Genomic DNA, 5,960 nt, shown 5'->3' with positions numbered 1-5,960 from the left:
ATTCCGGCGTATTAAAATTTTGAAGGAAATATTTTTCCAGTGGAAATTTCATCGGAAATCCGTCGGAAACATTTTCGACAGATTATTTTACGCCGGAAGTTCTTTTACGACGCGAACCAAACCGGCGCACGACATTCCGTCGGATTTCACATGTTACCGGCGGATATAATCCGTCGGTAATAGCAGGTTTTCTTGTAGTCTCTCTCTCTCTCTCTCTCTCTCTCTCTCTCTCTCTCTTTCTCTCTGGGATAGAGAAACCAAGGGCTACGGGTTGTTGGAGTCGGACGGGAGGAGGAGGTCGGGAGTAGTTTGCGGGAGTTTGAGATGTGGGAAGCCGAGTATAGGAGAAGTGCCTGCGAATGGGGAAGGGAGAATCGGGAGAGAGGAGTTTGGTCGTGGGAGAGGAAGTAGCGAATGGGGAAGCCCGATAGGTTGGCTTTTAAAGGCGTGGGAGATCAGTGATCGAGGAGCTTCATACGGGTTTTGCGGTTGTTTTTACGCGAGCGGCGCTGAATATACGACTCCTCGGAGAAATTTTGGGGATTTGATACATCAGGTACGATTACAATCTATGCCTCCATTTTTGTTTCTTTCAGTTACTACCTGAAGTTCAACAATCAGGGATCAGCCTTAAGCCAATTTCTTTTTGCTTTAGTCATGGATGTTCTTACTAGACATTTGCGAGAGGATTTACCTTATTGTATGCTTTTTGTTGATAATATTCTTCTTATTGATAACACTATAGAGGGAATTGATGGTAAACTTGAATTATGGAGGTCAACCATAGAGTCTAAAGGTTCTCACTTGAGTAGATCTAAAACTAAATATATGAAGTATAATTTTAGTAGTAATAAACCTAGTGAGGGGTTTATGACTTTGGGCGATCAAGTTATTAATAAAAGTACACATTTTAGATATCTTGGATCTATTGTTCATAGTGATGGTGAAATACAAGGGGATATTATCAGCAAAATTCAAGTTGGATGGTTGAAATGGAGGAATGAATCGGGCTTGTTGTGCGATAGAAAAGTCCCCCTCAAACTTTTCTATAAGATGATGGTGAGATCTGCAATGCTTTATGGTGCCGAATCTTGGTCATTAAAAGAGAAGCATAATACTAAGTTAAGTGTTGCAGAGATGAGGGTGCTCAGGTGGATGAGTAGCTTTATCTCTAGAGATAGGATACAAAATGAACATGAATGTTCTTTTTTGCTTTAGTCATGGATGTTCTCACTAGACATTTACGAGAGGATTACCTTGTTGTATGCTTTTTGTTGATGATATTCTTCTTGTTGATAAGACTAGAGAGGGAGTTGATGGTAAACTTGAATTATGGAGGTCAACCATAGAGACTAAAGGTTTTCGCTTAAGTAGATCTAAAACAAAATGTATGAAGTGTAATTTTAGTAGTAATAGACCTAGTGAGGGGTTTGTGACTTTGGTTATGAACTTATTTGGTTGCACTTATTGAACTTAGTTATGAACTTATTAGATTAAACTTATGAATTTAATTATGAAATTATTTAGTTTAACTTATTGATTTGTTTTAATGAATATATTTGTTATAATTATTGTGATTGACTATAGTGGCATGCTGCCTAAATTTGTGAACATTGCTGTATTTTCTATGCAGATTTAGAGTTTAGGGTGAAAATCAGTAAAATAGAGGGGAGGCTGTTAATTTTTTTTTTCAAATGCTACAGGTATCTGGCGGCCAACCAGCAGTTTGACATCCGAAAAATTCGTTACCATGCGGCTAATTAACGCTGTCGGAAAACTACTATAATTGCCGGTAAATATCGGTGGTACACCGACGACACGCATGCGATCTCACCACCGGAAATTCCTTCGGTTTTAACTGCCGGTAGGCCGCCGTTTTTGTTACCGGTGGCTTACCGGCTGTCTATATTGTAATAACGATGATATTTATACCGGCGGTTAAACGACTGGTACGCCATCGATAACAAAATTGGTGGTCACCAGCGCTTAGACTGTCAAAATCTATCCGGCGGTATTAACCGTCAGTGAAAGAAATTGCTGGAAAAGTTTTCCGGTGCCATTTTTTCAGCAGTTTTTGAACCGCCGAGTAGCCGCCAGCATTTTTCCAAACCGCCAAAAACAAGTAGTAACTGCCGGTAACGAGTGATTTTTCTGTAGTGGAAGACGTACATTTATTGAGAGGTTTGATGGATAAATATAGAAAGATTAAGGAGGATCTACATATAATACTTATTGATTTAGAGAAAGCATATGATAAAGTTTCAAGAGAAGTGCTATGGAGAGTTCTTGAAAGAAAGGAGTTAAAAATGCTTATATTCAAATCATTGAAGATATGTATGCATGAGTTATTACTTGTGCTCAAGCACAATGTGGTTTGACCAAGTATTTTCTTAATTCAGTTGGATTACATCAAGGATCAACCTTAAGTCCATATCTTTTAGCTTTAGTCATGGATGTTCTCACTAGAAATTTGCAAGAGGATATACCTTGGTTTATGTTTTTTGCTGATGATATTCTTCTTGTTGATAAGACTAAAGAGGGAGTTGAAGGTAAACTTGAATTATGGAGATCAACCTTAGAGTCTAAAGGTTTTCGCTTGAGTAGATCTAACAATGAATATATGGAGTGTAATTTTAGTAGTAATAGACCTAGTGAGGGGATTGTGACTTTGGGCGATCAAGTCATTAACAAGAGTACACATTTTAGATATCTTGGATTCTATTATTCAGAGTGATGGTGAAATAAATGATGATATTATCAACAGAATTCAAGTTGGATGGTTGAAGTGGAGGAATGTATCAGGCTTATTTTGTGATAGAAAAGTCCCCCTCAAACTTAAGGGAAAGTTCTATAAGAAGGTGGAGAGACATGCAATGCTTTATGGTGCCGAATGTTGGCCATTAACAGAGAAGCATAATACTAAGTTAAGTGTTGCAAAGATGAGGATGCTTAGGTGGATAAGTGGATTTACCCTTAGGGATAGGATATGAAATGAGCATATACATGAAAAGGATGGAGTAGCTCTAGTGGAAGATAAGATTAGAGAGAGTTGATCATCCCAAACTGGGCTAGACCCCATAGTTTTTCCCCCTTTTCAGGGGTTTCCATGTAAAAACTCTGGGGTCTCTTATGAATGTTGCACCAACTCTCTTATCAGCTTGTCTGCTAGATTTTCGTACAAAGCTAATACGTTAAATTATATATATTTCCGCGAATATTCCAAGACGCAACAATACTGATCTTTGATAATTTTATTAATCCATAGGCTCCATAAAGAATTAGATGTTCCATTCCATCACTGCACCATAAGCAAGAGCTCCCTTCAGCCCAACACATTTTAGGGGGCCACTTGACTGCAAGTATATAGAATTCAAGTAAATTCTTAGTGCAGTGCAAAGTAAATTCATTGTATTTTAAAAATTTTTAATTGTCTAATTGGTTGTAGAGTATGGCTTCGTTTGGGACGGCTTTTTTATTGCTTTCTAAAACGAAGTTTTAGTACAAATTTTTTTTTTGTATAAAACTTCGTTTTAGAAATCAATAAAAAAGCCGTCCCAAACGAAGTCTATGACTTCATTTGAGATAATTTTTTTACAGCTTTCTAAAGCAGCTTTCTACTGCAGAAATTTCTTGAATTAAAAATTTTTTAACTTGAAAGCTACTTTCTACAAAACATAAATATATTCAACTAAATTATATTTTAATCATAAATAGTTTTACTTGAGCCGCATGCTTACTAAATTATGTTTAATGTATTAGGCTATGAATTACTCCCTAAGTTGTGCACTCACCCCTTTATTATTTACTTATTTTAGATAAGGCGTCGCTTGTTCACTTAGTAAAGATCAAGAGAAAAGATATGTTAGGTAAGCCTAATAAATCTTAAGTGTATAGTTATGTGATCATTATTCCAATAAATCACGACACAACCTCCTATTATACATTTTGCATCATTGGCAGAAAAAAAATTATTTCTTGATATATTATATATCCTTAGTACAAATCAAATGAATTCAAAGCCTGATGCATTATACATTTTGCATTATAATATCCTCACATATAAGTTGATTTAGGAGGGGCCCAAAAAAATTATAATACTTTTTTTTTTATCTTTTTTATTTTCATATTACTAGTTTTTAATTTTATTAAAATGAAGGATTACTTAATAATATTATTATTTCATTCATCTCATTGTAGCTCTTATTTTATATAGAAATAATTGTATTCAAACGTTACAATTAAAATTTATCATAATAAATTAAAATTATTGAATTTATTTTGAAATAAATATTATATAAGTGCAAAACACAATTTTTGATTAAGTATTATTCAAATTAAACTATGGAAAAGAATTACAAATTAGCAAATTAATGATACTTAGTCACTTATATTGAGGAAGACATATTTGATTATATTGATAATAAAATAATTATTCGGCTTTTTCAAAAAATAAAGAACAGACATTATAAATAATAATTATTTTATAAAGGATGAACATTCTTTGATAGCTTCTATCTTCTGAGAATAATATATTTTCATTGCAGATTAAGCTGAAAAGGTTAAGGCTAAGAATGAGTAGAGTTCAGGCTGAGTTTAGTTCATCTAAATCCAACTAACTTTGATCAGTTAGCTTGAATTACGGGTGTAAGTGAGTCAAATCATCTCGTGAGCTGGCTCGAGCTCGACTTAATAGATGCCCATAAGCCAAGTTTGATTAGCTAACGATTCAAGCTTGAGCTAGTCCTAACTCGACAAGTTAACTCGTGAATCGACTCGTTTAAAACTAAATCCAACTAACTTTGATCAGTTAGCTTGAATTACGGGTGTAAGTGAGTCAAATCATCTCGTGAGCTGGCTCGAGCTCGACTTAATAGATGCCCATAAGCCAAGTTTGATTAGCTAACGATTCAAGCTTGAGCTAGTCCTAACTCGACAAGTTAACTCGTGAATCGACTCGTTTAAAAAATATTATTAGAAATTACACTTAAAATATATTAGCATTTATGATTTAAGTATAAATTTGTTAAAAATGTTTAAAAATTATATCTTATTTTCTTATATTAAATGATTACTTATTATATTTCGTCTAATTTTTTTTACTCATTTTACCAATTTGTTATAATAATTGGTTAATTCATAAAAAGTTCAAAATTAATTCAGCAAATTGTACTTTCAAACACCCGCCTACATTGCTAAATTAAGTGAACCATTGCCTTATCCACTTTCATTTTCATTGAAATCTATGCCCATGATTTTTTTTTAACTACATCAAGTTCGAGGGTCTCTTAGATCTATAAGAAAAGTAAAAGAAAAAATGTTAACGAACTATATAAGTAAAACTTCAACTAACTTAATGTAATACCTTGTTCACCATATACAACTAGTTCTTTCTGTATACCAATGCTTCAACAATATCATGTTTTAAAGCACTTCTATATTGATCAAGAATTCTACCACTATTACTATAAGCACTTTCAGAAGCAATTGTAGAAATTGGAATGCACAAAACATCACGAGTCAGGAAACCTACATTGATTACCTTTCCAATAGTCATAATCATGTATGGACGATATAACACATACTGCATAAGCACAAACATGATTAGTTATTTGAAAAAAAAAAACTAGGAGTAAAAACGCCTATAATTTATGTAATGTCACCTACAAAAATTGAGATTTAATGATTGTACGTTGTGGACTGAGTGGTTGAAGGAGAGCTTTGTAAAGATAGCATTGCTAGAGATGCATTTGAAGATGAAGCTTGTTTGTTTGCTCTAAAGTATTGTGCAATAGTGAGAACAATTTCTCCCTTACTTTTGCAAACTTACAAACATAATCACCAGTATATATCTTCTTATAATGCCTCTCAATGAAGTTAAATATATACCTTGGATCAAGAATAATAGTAATATATAGTGGTGTAAATGCCAATAACAAATTTTGGCATTTGCAAATCACTAT

The sequence above is a fragment of the Dendrobium catenatum genome, unplaced genomic scaffold (genome assembly GCF_001605985.2).
Source record: "Dendrobium catenatum unplaced genomic scaffold, ASM160598v2 fragScaff_scaffold_1089, whole genome shotgun sequence".
Lineage (NCBI taxonomy): Eukaryota > Viridiplantae > Streptophyta > Magnoliopsida > Asparagales > Orchidaceae > Dendrobium > Dendrobium catenatum.
This window is presented reverse-complemented; position numbering follows the sequence as displayed.